We start from the raw sequence: 18869 nt of genomic DNA on the forward strand, positions 1-18869 counted from the left end.
GGCCTCAGGGCGAGGAGAGCCGGGAGCCCCGGCGCCCACGGTGGCTGCGGGCTTCCGGCGCGGCGCGGGAAGCCCGGGGGGACGGTGTCCCGCTTCCCGAGGAGGAGCCCGGGCGCGCTGGAGCCTGGCCGCCCACGTGGACGCGCGTCCTCCCCCAACCCCGCAGACTCGAGGGAATTCTCAGATCCGCAGGTGCCAGGTGTCGGCTGGACGGAGGGGACTCCGCGCAAACGAGGGGGCCAGAGTCACGAGGCCACCCAAGAGCTCTCCTGTGCGTGTCCAGCGACAGCCTAGTTGTAGGCAGTGACCTTATTCAGCAAGACCCGAGCTTGAGGACCATCAGGATGGAGTCATCGCGATGGCGCCACGTCGTAAAACAGCGCCACGTCCTTGTAAATGAGGAGGGGTGGGCACAGTGTCCACTTTCCCAATTTGAGACCGCTGTCCTGTTTCTTGGAGAGAACAGATAATGTACAGAAAACCCCCAAAGGGAGGAGCAAATTTGTTTCAGAATTTATCGATGGCTCATAAAAACAAGTTCAGAGCGATTTTGATGCACAGCTACAGACTGAGCTGAGTTACTGTGCATTAAAAATGGAAATCTTTATTTTTTTTTCCTCTCTGTTTTTTAAGAAATCTTGTTGCAAGGTCATTAATCACATTATCCATTCTACCAGAAACAAATGGATTTGTCACTTGTGCACAGAAGCAGAGGTTGATTCTGAAAACAAATTGTATCAAAATAAATGAAATTATTATGATAATATAAAATAGACTGCAGTGATTAATCTCTAGAAACCAAATTCTGACCTGCTTTGCACTTCAAACAATAGCTTCTGTTATGTAAATAGTTGTGGGGTTTTCAAGGACAATGTTGCTAAATTGTAAGAAAAGTTCTATTCATGAGAAGCTCTTCAAGGATAAACATTAAGAGACAGGAAACTTGGTCTAGCCACTATCCAAAGAAGAGGACAATGGAAGTAAATGATTCAGGTAAGAATAACCATCAGTGGGAAAGGTATGGGGTGGAAAATGGGGGGTGATGAGTAATGGGCTAATATCTTTGTTGGTCGGCATCATCAGGAAGTGTCAGTTTGACCTTGAATATATAACCTTGAGTAGACTCATTCTTCCTGCATCCTTACTTCAGCTCGTTGAAAACTCAGAAAGTTCAAATAAGCCCACTTATGCACAAATGGCAATAATGAAGGCAGTGAGGTTTCAAAGCACTTTTCGAAATGTTATATTTTAGATGACCCCACAAGGCACCAAATCCAGACATGTTCAGAATTCTCTAGATAAATTTGACTTTTAAATTTTTCACTCATAGATTTGATATTCTTTTACTCGTAGACCTAGGTAGATCTTAATTGGATGTGACAATAGATTATTATATTTCCTGTATTGCTCCGTATATCCCTTCTTGACACAGACTGATAATTCATATTTGCAACTACTTGCATAGAGGTTTGTTCTTTTAATAATTAAATAAAACCAAGTGTATTTCTAGAATTCTAATTTCCTCCTGAACAAAGAAGGCAGTGTACAAGAAGACATAAAAATAGCATATATCCCAAAATAATTACTCCTAAATTTCTTAAAAGAGATTCCAGTAGAAGTGATCAGTGAAATTGCCAAATCCCAGATGGAAAGACCCAGGCATTGGAGATGTTATTCTCTCTGGAGGCAGTATAATTAGAGGGTTTAGTTTGCAGGGTATATGCTATTTAGGGTTTTATTTTGTCTTCCTGTTGCAGTGGGAAATCTGCTGGTTTAGGAATGAGGAGTTCGAGTCCTCATACCAACTGTCACTAGCCACTAAGTGGTGTTGGGCAAGCCATTTCTCCTCTCTGGTCTTCAGTTTCCTTGCATATAAGAGAAAGGGAATTAGGCTAGACTCTCTAGTGGTCCTTCTGGCTCTATTCAAGGGCTTGGTATTTTGAGAAAGAAGGAATTGTTGTTCGGTGTGGCAACCGTTTCAGTTTTCTGTTTGTGTTATGAACTACCTGTAGCCAATGGTGAGTCTGGAAAGACAGGCGGGTTGTGTACGACAGCAAGAAAACCTTGACACAAGCAGATGATGTAGCTGTGGTTGAAACCTGCTCTCAGCAACATGGATGCTTATCCTTGATTCACTCACAGCACAGCCATCTTATCTACCTGTATGATCCTGCATGTATGACTCAGGCTACCCAGGAGAATGGCTGTGTGAGTGGCAGAGACCAGGGCCCACAGATTTGCCTCCACTTGAAAAGTCGTGCAGATCTGCAGCAGTGAATCAGCGCCACCTAATCTCTTAGTGTAGCTGATGCTGCAGCCTAGTAACCACCCACTCATTCACTATGTCTGCTGGTCCCAGGTCAGCTGAGAGCCTAGGATGGACTTACACCATGTGCTGGGAATCCTGATGAGCTCATTCCGCCTCCATTTTATTGCCCCATCTGTTTGGCTCCCTCATTCTTCTCACATGCATTTTTATCTTGGTCTTCTGGGAAATGTGCTAATTTCCACCATGGTGTCAGAGGATCCCATCATATACTCTTTTACATTTCCTCCTCTATTTCTCGGTGCCACTTGGGAAGTCAAGGATGGGGGTGTGAGCTCAATAACAGAATCCAAGGACAGCTTCCTGCAAACATGACTCAGGAACTGTCCTCGGTGCTGAATTTCAGTCAGAAGGGGGAAATAAGAATGGGGAGTGTGTGTGTAGGATTCAGTGCAGATACCACAGAATTTGGAGGCCCCAGAAGATCCTGACTAACCCTTTTTTATGTATAAAATGCTCAGATCCTTTCAAGAGTGGATTTTTCACTAAACTGAATTGCCTGGGAGAGTGAAAAGAGCTTTAACTTTGGAGTCAGACAGGCTCTTGTTCAGTCCTGGTTTTATAACTTGCCATTTGACCTTGACAGAACCTCTCTGAGCCTCAGTTTTCTCATCTCTAAAATTGAAGCTAAATTTACTGTCAATTATTGTTGCCAGGCTTGAGTGAGGTAACATATGTGAGCATTTAGCTTAATAGCAGGTGCATGGTAGACACTAATGACCCCCCTTCCCCCCTTTTCTCCACCGAGGCCAGGCTTGAATTATATAATTTCTATTAGGAACAAAGTTAAAGTTTTCATTTATTTTCTATAGTATACTTTATGACCAAATAAGGCAAGAATTCTGAGAATAGGCCAGCCTCCTTGGAGGAATGACAGGTCATGAGAACTTCAGGAAAATTTACTAGTGTCTCAACAAGAGAAAGGGATCCTACTCTGTAGGATTTTTTAAAAGATAAAGCATGGTATTATTGAACTCTAATCAGAGAATTCACTCAAAGTGAACAATTTCACATTTACGCTAACAGAGTAGAACACTAAACTGTATCCCAGGACCCATAGAAAATATTTGCAATATTTAACATTTTTAATAATTCTGATTTTGTGTTTCTGTGAGATCTAATAGACATATGCCCCCCAGATAAAATAAGTTTTCTTTCTTCAGCATATCGGGTTCTTCTTGAATAATATATTTCTGATTTAACCTGGGGACTTGTGAGATGAGACTTTGAGTTTTGGGGAGTTTCCTGCACAGGGTATGATCACATGTGGTTGGCAAGGTATGATTTTGGGGATTTGGTTATTAATATTACTCAACTGACCTCAACAAATTTAAAAAGTCTTGATGGCGTCCTCAGGTTTCAAGCAATGTAATCCATCACTAGATAAAACAGGGATAATAACTTAGCTCAGCTTTTTAATGTAAAGGATAGAAGACCAGGGATGGAAGGAAGCCAAAGAAAGGAACTTTATGAACTTGGTTTGCTTTGAGGACTTGTAAGAATGTAGTCTTTAATTTCCCCCATATTAGGAAACATTAAGACACCATCTCACTTCTACAATGAATTGCAAAATTGGCCTAATTCTTATAAAGATTTGTAGATCAGTATCTCCACATGATTTAGGCACACAAGTAGCTTGCATGAATCTTTGAAAGTGAGAGTTGGAAAAGATTTTACGGAAATTTGAAGATTTGGAAACAGTTTAAGAAAGATGAAAATGTCATATAGTGATTAACAGCAGGTCCAAGGCCCTCTGGTCCCTAGAAAAGGGGTCTTTTCTCTATACCATTCTGTAACTTGTATATCAAACCATTGAAACAGGTCTTCCCTAAAAATTAACAATTTGCCATTGAGTCCAATGGCCCTTTCTTATCGTTCTTCTGGAACTTATCGAAGTCATCAATATTGTTGGTTAATTCCTTTTTTTTTAAAGTAAAGATTCCCATTGTTGATTTCTGTGATGTTGAATTCTTCTGATTTTCTTCCTGTGTTCTGGGCTGACTTGCCTTCCTGTCCTCCTTTCTTCCTTCCCTCCCTCCTTTCTTCCTTCCCTCCCTCCCTTCTTCCTTTCCTCTCTCCTTTCTTCCTTCATTCTATCCTTCCCTACTTTCTTCTCTACATCCTCTTTCACTATCTTGTCCTCAGTATATATGTCCAAAGCTGAGTGGTCCATACCTCTCTCCTTTTTCTATACTCTCTGTCTTAATAGTTCTTTTAAGTGTTGTTAGTGACATTCCTGATCTATATTCAGCTCCAGAAGATAAAAAAGAAAATCATCTGCATGTTGGACATCTCACGGATTCACTGCCTTCACTTTTAACTCCCCGTGTCCTTCACTAAAGTCGTCATTCTCTTCCTCATGCCTCTTCTCTTTCTCCTGTGTTCCCTATTTCTGATGTCATTATTTCTGCATCATCCAGATTCAAAACTTTGGATTCATTTGTATCTCTTTCTCTACCCTTGGGTCTATTCAAATTCTAGCCAGTTCCTGAGTTCTATGTCTACTTTTACAATATGTCAGCTCTCTTCTCACTGCTACAGCCTCGTGAGTTTTGTTCAACACTGTATGGTTGCCTCCTAACTGAGCTTTCCAGCCCTACCATCTCCGTGTCAGCTTACGTTCTATTGCCAGATCGAGGTTCCTGAAGGACCCCACTAAAGCAGTGAACTCCCCTACTCAGAAACCTCCAGTATCTCCCTGTACAAATTTGTAAAATCTTTAGTCTTCATCATTTGCCCCTCCTACCTTCCTATTCGAACCTATTTTCTACTGTAAAACAACTTCAAAGTAAACTGTTTGATGCTTTTTTCACCTGCTTTTCAGTCTCTAGATTTGGGGCTCAGCTTATCTCCTACATCTGGAATGAACTTCCAGCCATTTCTAGAATCACAAAACCCATTCATGCTTTAAGACTCTGCCTACCTATTACCTTCTCTAGAAATTACGCCCGGATTTGACTTGGTCTGAAATGACTCTGTAGAAAATGGTAGGTTATTGAATACCCTTTCTCTTCCTACATTCAGCCCTATACTGTAATCATTTTTTATTGGACCACGAGCTCCTTAATGGCCATATCTAGGTCTGTTGTACTTCCTTCTTTCCTTAAATATCTGTTGGATGTCTTTGTATACAATCATAGTTGTAGGAAAGAGAAAAAGGGTTTTGCTCACCATATAATCCATTCTGTGACTCTGTAGGAAGAAAGTCTTTGTGTTAGAATGAAAGGAGATATTTTCATGAGAGGTTGGGAATAAGATTAGCCCTTGAAAAGGATAACGTGAAGGAGAGGGAGTATCAGAAGAGAGGGTGAAAGACAGGAAGATTGAAGTCATGGAGAAAAATAAAATAAGTAGTTAATAATCTCTGACGTGTGGTCCTCTGTTCCAGATCTGTTTGCTGTTTCCAAGGATACCTTAAGATAAATTTATCTCATTTGTAATAGTTATCACTCATCTGTCATCTACAGTGAAGGACAAGGGCATTATTTTGGCCAGATGACCAGAGCTACTTGTAAGAATAAACAAAGTGAGTAGTAACAATATTCAGTTTTTAATTGAGCAAAGGAAAGTGGGAATTGTTGTCTGAAGTGTCTACACGTTCCAGATTCTGAAATTGCCTATCTGGGGTGCCCAGATGGAAGTGTCACAGAAATGATGGTGGTAGGGGTTAGTTTTTTTTTTTTTTCTGCAGGCTTTGCAACACCACTTGGTGGGGGTTAAGTTGAAATTATAAAAGAACAGACCTCTCTCCCAGCGCTATCAAAGGTTCTGAGTCCACAGAGCAATTGCAATTAGAGGGTCAGAGTCAAAACTAGTTCTCCAGTGATGTTGATTCTCAACAGAATAGGTTCAGTGCAGCCTTGGGCTTTGAACTAAAATTTTTATTGGCCCTTTCATCTCACCTGAATCATTTATTCTGCCTAGAATCCTGATATTCATCCCCGAGACAGCTTTTTCCTAGCTGGATAAAGGTGCAAAGAGGCTGCATATTTTAGATTGCTAATCAGAGAGGAATTGTACCATTACCAGCCTCCATCAGAAAAATAGGTTCATCTGTGTTCCAGATGTCCCGTTGCCATCTCAGCTGAGCCCCAGACCACATGAAGTGAATTAAACCCTTCATGTACGTGGCTGCTTTTGTGGCAGAGATAGCAGCATTTTCTGTCTAGACTCTTTCTTCTTTTTCTCTGTGATTCAGTCCAGCTAATGAACAGCCCATCTGAGCTGAAAGGGGGTGGAGGGCATTTCCCTTAAATTTGGGCTGCCCTAAATAAATCAATTCTCTAAATAAGATATTTTTTCCTCTTTTACAAGAATGAACTAAACAATCTTCATTTAACTTCAGAACCCAAAGAATCCTATCTTTTGTGGAAATAGATACTGTATTATGATTGTTTTAAAGTCTAGCTTCCTACAAACTACATAAGGTAGTAAAAGGGTTGAGAACAAAGGCTTAATGCTATATTGCAGCCTTGAGTCTTTGGGTTTGACAGATAAGGTCAATTTAATGCCAAAAAAAAAAAAATCCTCATGGCATATGAAAGCAAAAAGAATCTGAGTCAATGTGTGATATTTTAGGTCAAAGCTTAGACTTCATTCTTTTTATTGTATTTCAATTTTTTCTTTTCCATCCTGGCTCTAAAAAGAATCCTCTGAATTTCTAAATCCTCATAACAAAATAAATATGCACTAAGTATGTGACTTGAAACTGCAGCTGATGTTTTGATGTTTAATCTTTATCTTTAAACCAATAAATGGTACCATGAGTACTGGTTTGAAAACCACCAAAGCCAGGGGGTATAAAGATTGGTGTGTGTGTGTGTGTGTGTGTGTGTGTGTGTGTTTTGCTGGGGGCGGTGATGGGTGAGTAGTAAGGTGGAGAGATTGTCATCTCCTTTGCCATTGAAGTCAACCTTAATCTTCAAAGTAGTATTTAAATGCAATTCACAGTACTTCAGATCTTGAGGGAGGTTCCAGTAATCGAGTCAACCGGCTGAGAAATACTCAACTGGTAATGATAAAGGACACTTTGTTTCTGTGTGCTTCGGTGTCTCCTGCACTGGATTAGTGCCTGGCATATTGTTAAGTACTCAAATATTTGTTGTAAAAGATGTGTTGTTGTGCGTGGGGGCCATATGCTTCACAAAATATTACTCCCATGAGGAGAACTAACTTCTTGATCCAGAAGGTTGCTTGATAGCCTAATTGTGTCTGAAAATTACAGGCAAGAATACTATATTGCAATTTTAATTATGCACTGGGAATGCCTATGTCTAGGAAAAAGCAACAGAAACAAAAGCCTTCCAGCATCAACTGTCTTTTGAGGAATTAAAGGATGGGGGAATGGCCTCTCCCCGAGAATTGAAACCTTAAAAGGGCGACCTTTGACAGAATAACCCCCAAGAGACTTCTCCACTGGAGTCCACCTCAGCTGTCCTCTGTATATCATAGCAGACCATATGTGTGTCATTCTCATGGAACCTCAGTCACCCCCCCAAGCCATGGAGTCACAAACGCTTCATATGGAAAATACAAAGCAAGAGTTAGGACGTCCACGCGCCTGCAGTGTTGCTCATGTCCTGGTTGCCATAATTCGAGAGCTGTGATAGTTTCCTTGGGGAATCTTGGGGCTGTCCTGGGTTGACCAGGAGTTTTTTCTATGATCCTCCCAAACTTGTGGGCCAATATTGGTAACTGTAAGACACAAAGAGCTTGTTTGTCCTCTTTGGCCAGATTAGAAGTGACCCCATTGAAGTTTCGTTGAATCATGGCTCATCAGTGTAAGCACATGCCTTTAGAGGACGATTTTGACAAATCCAAAACAGAAATGGCTTTGACAAAAGCTAGCACATTGACCTGCTCTGTGATTAGTATCTGAGCTGACAGACTGGAAAAGAATGATATTGTAACTCAATTTCACAAAATACCTTATTGTTGGAAGAAATGAAAAGAAACCAGGAACATAGGTGGTAGGACAAGGGGAAAGCTGGGCCCAGTGAGATGTCACCTTTTTTTTTTTTTAATACCTGCAGAAAGACTAGGGAATATGGTTTAAGAATTTCTGGTTGTAAAATAAGATCTTGGAGGTCACGTCAAATGGTTTAATGATTTAAAAGCTCAGCTTGAACCTTATTATATGATGACAGCTTTAATTCAGACAGAGCATTCTAATCCTTGGACACAACCAATACTGAACATGAAATTCATTGTGGAAATTAATCTAGTTCTCTATGTCATTATCCCCTCCACTGGATGAAGAGAAATTATGAAACTCCTCATCTTTAGGGACTTAAGCCAATAAAAAATCAACTCCCTTGGATGAGCCAATGTGGCTTTCACATTCTATCTGGTTTGTAGTTTCTTACTATCTTTCCAGGCTCTTTAAATGCATTAAAGGATTTTTTTTAAATCCAGCTTTTGTTTTCAGTGAGAGGATTGGTCCTGACAACCTAGTTTCCTGACTCTCATTGTAACTAGTTACAATAAAAAAAGAGAAGATGAATAGATTTCAGGAGGCTGTGAGGATATTACATTGCAGCTCGCTCTTTCCCTTTACCACCACCAAAATGTACCCAGAACCAAAAAAAAAAAAAAAATTTAACAAAGTAAGTTGGAGGGAACCTTGGGTATCATTTGGAACAACTCCCAGATTTTACAATGGAGAATACTGAGATCCAGAAAGATAAAAGTCTGGACCTGAGATCAAATAGTTGATTTGGGTACAATTTGAACACAGAACTTCTGACTGTTCATCCACCCTGTTCTCAGTCTCTCACCTTGACCATTTCTTCCTCCTTGCTCTTCTGCAAGGCTGTCCCGAAGACCAGGTGAATTATCTTCTCTCTGTCTCACCTGTGGGCTACAGTTGTTTTTATTTTGGGTAATCTCAAATAAGCTATTGTAAGATAATTGGAGTCCTTGAATTGGAGGGGAGAGATGGAACAGGAAAAAAGTTTGAAGAAAAAAATGGCCTCAAATTTCCAAAATTGAACAAAACTATAAATTCATAGAGCCAAGAAGCTCAGTGTACTCCAAACAATAAACATGAAGAGAACTACACCGATTACACATCATACTCAAATTTCTTAAAACCTAGAGATAAAGAGGAAAATCTTAAAAGCATCCCGGGCAGGTGGGGAGAAGAGAGAAAGAGATACTATGTGCAGAGGAACACAGGTCAGAATGATAGCAGAGTTCCAGTTGGAAACAGTGTAAGTCAGGAAAAAAGGACTAAATATGTCAATGTAAAATCCTATGACCCTGGGGAAATACCTTCCAAAACTGAAAGTAAAATAAAGACATTCAAAACGCCGTGTATATATATATCCCTGGCAGGTCCACAGCACGTATTAAAGGAAATTATCTTCAGACATTAGAAAAATTATACCAGATGGAAATATGGAGCTATACAGAAGAATGGTATGAGTGTATCATGGATGTAGAACAACCTGAATACAGTATGACCACTGTGGAAAAGAGTTCGGCTGTCTCTGAAGATGTTAAACATAGGCCTAACTTATAATCCAGCCACTCAGTTCCAAGGCATTGACCCAGGAGAAATGAAAGCTATGTTCATACAAAGACTTGTACACAAATGTTTATAGCAGCCTTGTTTGTAATAGCCAGAAAGTGTAAACAACCCAGTACTCACCAGTAAGTGAGTGGATAAATAAATTGAGGTAAATACTTAGCAATAAGATGAATGAATGAATGATCAATCATTAAATTCATGGATGAATTTCAAAATCAGTAAGGCTGAAAGGATCTAGGAAAAAGAAGAGTAATACTCATGATTCCATTTACATAAAATTCTCAAAGTGTGAAATTAATCTAGAGTGACAGGAAGCAGATCATCAGGGAATGGAGGATGGAAGGGGGCTGGGGGATTACAGATGGCTGTAAGGAAACTTCTGAGAATGATGGATATATTCATTATCATGATTGTGGTGAGGGTTTCATGGGTTATACACATGTAAAAACCAAGTTGAACACTTGAAATATGTGAAGTTTAGGCCCATTACACACAATAAAGCTTCATGGAAATTAGAAAAATAGAGTCGTATGCAGTGGTGCACACCTGTAATCCCAGCTACAAGGGGAGGCTGAGGCAAGAGGATTGAACATTTGAGGCCAGCCTGGACAATGTAGACCATTTCTCAAACTAAAAATTTTGTTAAAGGCTGGGAATGTAGCTCAGTGGTAAAGTGCTTGCCTAGCATGTGCGAAGCCCTGGATTCAACGCCCAGGACTAGGGGATTAAAAAAAAAAAAAGGAGAGAGAAGAAGAGAAAGAAAGAAAAGTAATTGCTAAATATGTACAAATGGTGCAGGAAAATGGATGGAACTAGAGACTATTATGTTAAGTGAAATAAGCCAAACTCAGAAGGACAAGGGTGGTATGTTTTCTCTCCTATGTGGGAGCTAGAGAGAGAAAAAAAAAGAAAGGTATAGGGTGGCAGGGATCTCATGAAAATCAAAGGGAGATCAGCAGAGGAAGGGACCCAAGATAGAGGGCTGGAGAGAGCCAGAGAGTGTTGGGGAGTGATACTGCCCAAAATATAGTTATGTATATCATGTGTACAAATATGTAACATCCAATGCCATCATTATGCACAATTATAATGCACCAATAAAAATGTGGAAAAATTATACAAAATTACATACAAGAGGAAGTGAGGGGAAAGGGAAAAATAATACAAGGGGGAGAAATGAATGACAGTAGAGGGGGTAGAGAGAGAAGAGGGGAGGGGAGGGGAGGGGGGATAGTAGAGGATAGGAAAGGCAGCAGAATACAACAGACACTAGTATGGCAATATGTAAATCAATGGATGTGTAACTGATGTGATTCTGCAATCTGTATATGGGGTAAAAATGGGAGTTCATAACCCACTTGAATCAAAGTGTGAAATATGATATATCAAGAACTATGTAATGTTTTGAACAACCAACAATAAAAATTAAAAAAAAATAAAAAGAAGAAAAAAAAATGTGGAAAAAATACACCAGAAGGAAAAAAGACATACAAATGGCTAGTAAGTACGTGAAACAATACTCAACAATGCACATCAGAACCACCACATACCCACTGGAATGGCTCAAATAAAAAAATACTTAAGGGGCTGGGGATATAACTCAGTTGGTAGAGTGCTTGCCTCCTATGTACGAGGCCCTGGGTTCAATCCCCAGCACCACCACAACAACAAAAAAACAACTTAAAATGCTGAGAGCAACTGGAGCCCTCCTAAATTGCTGGCAGGAATGCAAAATTATACAGTCACTGTTTGGTGGCTACTTACAGAATTTAGCATACACTTGTCATATGACCCAGCAATCCTACTCTTAGGTGCCAACACAAATGAAAACAGTGTTCACATAAAACCTACATGCATTATTTATAATAGCCAAAAAGTGAAAACAGACCAAATGTCCATCAACTGGTGAATAGATAAACAAAATGTAAACTGTCCATACAAGGGAGTAATACTAAGCAACGAAGAGGAATGAACTGCCAGCATATGCTACAACCTGGATGAACCTAAAAAACCTATATGTTACAACCTGCATGAAACCAAAAAACCTGTGTTAAGTTAAAGAAACCTGTCGAACAGATGATTTCATTTATATGAAATGTCCATAAAAGGCATAATAATCTACAGAAAGTAGATTATTAGTTACCTGGAGTTTAGCTGGGAATAGGGATTAACTACAAATCAACATATGGGGCTCTTTTGGGGATGATGGGAATATTCTAAAACTGGATTGTGTTGATGATTGCACAACTCTGTATATTTACTAACAATAATGGAATTGTACTCTTAAAACAGGTAGGATTTATTGTATGTAAATTTTGTATTAAAATAAATTATATACTAACCAATCTGGCATTTTTCAAAGCCATAACTGGTAGCTAGAATATAAGGCATCAAGGACTTCTGGTGAGCCAACAGAGTTATATATAAATATCTCTCCATGCGATGTGACAGGAAGAAATGATGGTCCCCGAGACAATGTACACTTCTGTCTGTATGGGAATATGTCAATCCAACATATGTAAATGGTTTAACCAAACAAACAGGCTAATAGATACACCTGGGAAGTCATAACGGCATGTTAGATAAGGTACACAAGAAAGGACATTTGTAATGGGCCAGTGTGGAGATGTGATTTTAATACAAGAAAACCCAACAACACATTTTCATCCAATAAGCGTTCATTTTCTTCCTGCCCCCTGAACTTGGAATCCAGGTGAATGACATGAACCAACTATTTTCTGCTCTGAAACACTCATCCACTCACTTCAACCGCAGTCAGAAGAGCACAATGGCCCAGCCTTCCCTGGCTCTCCAGCGTGTAAGCCAGTCGTCCAAGGCTGTGCTCACGCAGCTCCGTTTGTTCTGGAACATTTCAGGTTAAGCCAAGAGGATTTCTTTCTGAAGCAAAACACTTTCAATAAAACTGCAAAGATGAAAACAGTCCATCCTAGAGAAGCACATTGGATAAAGATATGGAATTTTTTTAAAAAATTATTCTTTGCTTTTTGCAAGAGGCCAAGGACAGGACCTGCGTTAGTATAAATCCAAAAGGAAGAAGAGATGAGCCATTCTCAAGAATTTATTTGGACCTTGACGGGTTTTTTCAAGGATAAGTTAGGGAACCTTCTTGACATAACAAAATAAACCAGTTACTTAAACCTATAAAATAACAGAGATCTTTTAGAGCACTTTCTCTCCCCGCCCCCTCTCTCCTCTCCCTTCTTTTCTTCCCTCCCTTCCTCCTCTCCCCACCCACACGCGTTCCCTCTCTTTCTCTGTCTTCCCTCCCCACCTACCCTCAATGAGGTAAATCTGTGAATGAATCCTTCTGGGTAACATTTCCTTGTCTGTAAAATGAAAACTTGCCTGATCTTTAAGGCCCATGAGGGAGCATCTAGCTGGAGAATGCCATGAGATCTATGTGGATGGAGCTCATTGTTGGGGTTCTGGCAAAGCCAAAACTGGCTAATTTTTTTTAAGACCGAGACCAAAATCTTGTAGTATTGTGCTATGTGATGTAAGAAAGTTGAAGAATTTTTAAATTCCAGTAAAGCAACCTTTTTGTAAGATCTGAGCCCCACCAGAGAGATGGTTTAACCGACTTTTAAAACTTGATTAAAATCTACGTCTACCTAAATGAACGCCAACCCTGCCTATCCATTAGAGCCACCTAGGGGTTTAACTGGTCTGAAGTGGGGGACGATGAGGCATTTCGTAAGTATTTCAGATAAGTCTAAAATGAGGCCAAGCCTGAGAGCCCTCACTAGAATGTACAGATATAAAGATAAAAACACTTGACTATTCAGATTGTGCTGGCCCAGCCCACATGCAAGACACCATCTGGATGTTACGGATATTCCTTCCCTGAAGCCCAGACCTGCCAGCTTCTGAGCGGGTCACACAGGTTGCTGTGTGAATTTGGAAAATGTCGGTTTTATATAAGAAGGGACATCAGTGGAGGAGAAGAGTGGGACCAAGGGGGAAGGAAGAGGGGAGGGAATGCAATCAGCCAAATGAATCGACTAGGTTCATGTCTGACTATACCACAGTGCACTCCACTTTTGTATATCAATTAAAATTAATATATAGGGGCTGGGGTTGTGGCTCAGTGGTAGAGCGCTTGCCTAACACGTGTGAGGCACTGGGTTCATTCTCCAGCACCTCATAAAACTAAATAAACAAAGGTTTTGTGTCCATCTACAGCTAAAAATATTTTTTAAATTAATATATAAATAGAAGGAAGACCAACAGAGTAGAGGAAAGGGTATAGGGGAGGGAGGAGAAGAGAGGGCTGGGGTGGTTCTGGGTATTGAAATAGAGAAAAGTATGTCATCTGCATTTATGAATATGTGGAAATGAATCCCACTGTTATGTATTATGATACACTAAAAAATAAATATCAGTTTTTGCAAAGCATGTATATTTTTGATATTTTGAATTATGCAAGTAATACTTGCTCTTTGTAAATAATTCAGAGGCAAATACATTTTAAAAATGATAACCCTTCCCCTCCCCTCCCCACCCTCTCTCCTGCACGTCTCCTCAGAGACCTAAGGTAAGTCACATGAACAGTTGGATGTAAATCCACCCGTCTGTGTTAATATACATGTACGAGCATGTATAAACACACAAACTCATATGGTGATTTTGTTCTTTCTTTGTTATACACAGAAATAGCTGTTTTTTTTCTGCAGCATTCTTTACTCACTTAATCTATATCATGAGGCTCTAGTAAAACCTGGTGGATTAATATCCTCCTACAACCTCACTTTAAATGGCAGCAAAGGGACTAAAAGAGACACGAACTGCAAGAATAAAGAGAACCGCAAAGGAGACGAGAACAATAAAATCTTAGAACAATAAAATCTTGGAACTGGAAAGAAGGAGAAAGAGCTGAAACTGTCTGAGACCAGAGAAAGAAAAATCGGACACTGGAGAGAGGCACCGAGCCATCGCTGTCTAGTATAAAATCTGATGAAGATTGGGGTCCCCGGGGACTTCTGAAGGTGGACAGTGTGCGGGCGAGGCTGGAAATGGAAGGATTTACACCTGACTATTCATGTGACTTACCTTACCTCCTCCCCACTGTTCTCCCCACTTCCCAACCAAAGGCTAGAGAAGGCGTCCCCAAATGTGAGCAAGCATCCAAATCCCTGGGAGGGCTTGTTCACACACCACTGATGGCTACGCTTGGCCTCAGAGCTTCAGGTCCCAGGTGGAGCCTGAGAAGTTGCAGTTCTAACAGATTTTCAGATGCTGCTGCTGCTGCTAATCCTGGGGCAAGATAAGGTAAGGTGCACCTTTTTTTTTTTTGAGAGAGAGAGAGAGATTTTTTTTTAATATTTATTTTTTTTAGTTTTCGGGGGACACAACATCTTTGCTTGTATGTGATGCTGAGGATCGAACCCGGGCCGCACGCATGCCAGGCGAGCACGCTACCGCTTGAGCCACAAGGTGCACCTTTAATACAGAGAGCAGGAACTACTACATGAGTACCTGCATGTCTGGGGACTGACCAGAGAGACCCTCGGCTCCTCTCCCAATAGGGTCCTGGAACCTTGGTAGCCAGGTACCTGCCCCTGAGCTGGAAGACTGAAAGATTCTCTTCTAAGGAACCTGATGAGCTCCAGGGGAAAAAAAATGTATATTCTGTTTGGTAGTTAAGGATGCTCCAGAGAAGGGGACAGCCCCCCCTCCAGCCAAGGTCTGTACCCTGCACAATAGAAACATCTTTTGAAAATATGAATGACAAGGTTCCAACCAATTAGTTTGGATGCTCCAGGGTCCCCCACCCTGGTGAAGTCACCAGCCTCTCTCTCTCTCTCTCTCTCACACACACACACACACACACACATGAGTGCTTCACTCCTGAGTGTAAGTCAACAGTCAAACATCATCAAATATTAAGAAGCTCTACTATGAAAATCAGACACCAAAACAAACAGAAGGAAGGAAGAACTCAAAGGGAAGCAGTGACCCAAGGAGCAGAAGAAAATGTCAAGAAAGCTCTATCTTCAGAGATAAAGGAAGGGATCACATCCATGAAAAAAGAACAGGAGGTTACAAAAAGAGCAGAGTACAAAAGAGAAAGAACTCCTGAAAATTAAAAACTACTGTGAGAGAAATGACATTTTCAGTAAAAGATTTGGAATTTAAATTGAGAAATTGTCTTTAAAGCAGAACAAAGGGAGAGAGATGGAAATAGGAGAGAAAAGATAAGAAAACTAAAACATCCATCAGGGGCATCCAGTATCCGAACAATAGCTATTCCAGAAAGAGAACAAAGAAAATAGAGGGTTGTTGAAGAAATAATTCTACCCAGCTACACAGGAGGAAGATGGCAAGTTTGAGTCCTGTCAAGAAAGAAAGGAAAAAAGGAATCTAAAGAAAAATAGATTGGTGGTTGCTGCAGGCTGGTGGGGAACACAGGGAATGGTTGCAGATAGGTATGGGGATTGTTTGGGGGTGCAGGAGGTGTTCCACAATTCCATCATGATAATGGTCACACACCTGTAAATACAGTCGCACTTGATGTGATGATATTTCAGTCCATGGCAGACCGTATATGCAAGTGGTCCCCTAAGATTATAGCCTAGTGACCTGGTAGACGTCTTGGTTTGTTTAAGGGCAGTCTATGGAGTTCACACAGTGGTGAGGTCACCTAAGGACAAAATTCTTAGTCCATTAAGCAACTCTTAACTGTATACCAAAAACCACTGAAATGTGTCCTTTGTTGGGTAGACTTTATGGTAAGTAGATTATATCCTTCAGTATTTGGGGACTATCCCCAAAGACAAAGGACATGAGTTCTTAGGTGGAGGGGATCCACCAGGACTCCAGGCAGAATAGACCTTCATTAAGACTCATAATTATGTAATTTCAGAATACCGTAGACACAGAAGTCCCTAAAAGCAAAGCTTCCGAGAAAATAAAAAGTCCACCCACAAAGGCTCAGCAACTCGGTGGCACCCTACTTCCTAGCAGCAGCACTTAGCCATCCAGGGGAGAAATGCCTTCAGACTTCCAAGGAACATATTCTTAGACAGTAGAGTTCTATCTGGTATTGGAATAGACTAAAGAACGATTGAGATCTGTTGGCTGATGCTCCAGTGAATGAGGAATACGCAGTTTATTCTAAAAGTCCTTGATGCTATACTTTTTTGTTACAGCAAGAGCATTATGATGCTGATGTGGATGCTGACGCGCAGCCGCTGGAAGCCTGCAGGCCACAGAGCCCAGGCAGGGGACCCCCTCCACTTCTCAGGGTTGTTTTGTTGTTGTTGTTGTTTTCTAGGGTCTTCACGAGCCCACTTGCTATAGTTTGAATCTGGAATGTCTCCCAAATGCCTGTGTGTGAAAGGCTTAGTCCTCACCTTGGCATTGTTGGAAGGTGGTGGAAATTTTTAAGAGATAGGGCCTATTGGAAACTAATGGTCATTGCGGGTGTGCCCTCAAAGGGACTAGTAGGACCCCGGCTGCTTCCCTATGCTCTCTCTGCTTCCCACCGTGAGGTGAACGGCTGGCTCCACCACATGCCCCCACCACGGTGTGCTGCCTCACCACAGGCCCAAAGGCAATGGGGCCAAGCAACACGGACTGAACTTTTCTGAAACTTCCAAAACTGTGAGCCAAAACAAACCTTTTCTCTTTATAATCAATTATTTCAGGTCTTCGTTACAGTAACGGAAGCTGACTTACATACCAGTGTTCTTTCTCAAGTGTAATATAACTGTGTTAAATTGTGGGCATGAGCCTAAAAAAGAAAACTCACAGCCAGCAGCAATATCATTAGAGTTTAAGAGTTCAGACTTCATATTAAACTAACCTGTATTCAAATCATCCTGACTGCATGGCTCCTAGCCTTGAACTTGGATCTGGATTACCTAACCAACTGAGATTTAACTTCCTCTTCTGCAAATTGGAGCAAATACTATCTTTTCATTGGTTGTTGTGAGGCTAAGATGAAATGCTATCTGTTTAAGTGGTGGGCATGGTTCCTGGTACCAGATAGCACCAATAATAATAATAATAATAATAATAATAATAATAATAATATTATTATTATTATTATTGTAATTATTATTAGCTATAAAAATGAAGAGGTCTAACAAAGTGATGTAAGTGATAAATCTGGTGGTTTATAAGTGTCAAAGACTTGGATATTTTCAGAGTTCAATTTTTCCCTTTATTATACCAAATACTCTGGTTAAAAAAAATAATAAACCCTCTTTCTTATTTTTCTTTCATCCACACTGAGACACATTTTTCATTCTACTCATGTTCTTTTGGGAAAAAGCCTAATAGCTTATATCTCTATCTGTAACTATTTCTGAAATGCAGCTTCAGGGTTTGAAAGCCTTCTCTTATCTGTTTCTCATTGTTAACATCATACTTATGGTATCTGGAAAAGATTTGAGTTTACCGTTCATAGGTATGATTTGTCTGTACCAGGCATATACGTTAAGAGAGGGCAGAGAGAGAAAATAAGTCTGGAAGAGGATTCTATACATTAATAGCAATTCATGCCTTTGGAGTTTGTCCTTGACTACATTGCAATACTGAAAATGTCTCCAGTAAAATATCTGGTTAGCGTTGTGGAGGTAATTCAGGTACAAATATCTGTTGTCAAGAGCTATCTCAATTTGTTTTGTATTGCTATAACAAAATACTTGAGGTTGGGATATTTATTTTTTAAAAAAGAGAGAGGCTCATTTAGCTCATAGTTCTGGAGGCCCAAGAGCATGACTCTGGCATCTGCTAAGCTTCTAGTGCAGGCCTCATGGCAGATGGTGTCACACGAGCAGGTGCATGCCCATGAGCAAAACACCAGGGGTCACTCTAGCAGGAGCTAATCCATTCCCTTGAGAATGGAGCCCCTGTAACCTAATTGTCTCTCTTTTTTTGCGGGGGGCAAGGCATAGGTACCAGACTGAACTCAGAGACATTCCCACTGAGCCACATCCCCAGCCCTATTTTGTATTTTACTTAGAGACAGGTCTCACTGAGTTGCTT

At 40.6% G+C, this 18869-nt stretch overlaps 1 non-coding gene across 1 annotated transcript; it reads left to right on the forward strand.

Moving 5' to 3' along the window:
* The first annotated feature begins 11446 nt into the window (after positions 1–11446).
* Trnar-ccu lies at positions 11447–11519 on the forward strand. Its single transcript has one exon. It is a non-coding gene; the product is annotated as a tRNA-Arg (tRNA).
* The last annotated feature ends 7350 nt before the right edge of the window (positions 11520–18869 follow it).

This window comes from Marmota marmota, unplaced genomic scaffold (assembly GCF_001458135.2).
Source record: "Marmota marmota marmota unplaced genomic scaffold, marMar, whole genome shotgun sequence".
NCBI classification, from domain to species: domain Eukaryota; kingdom Metazoa; phylum Chordata; class Mammalia; order Rodentia; family Sciuridae; genus Marmota; species Marmota marmota.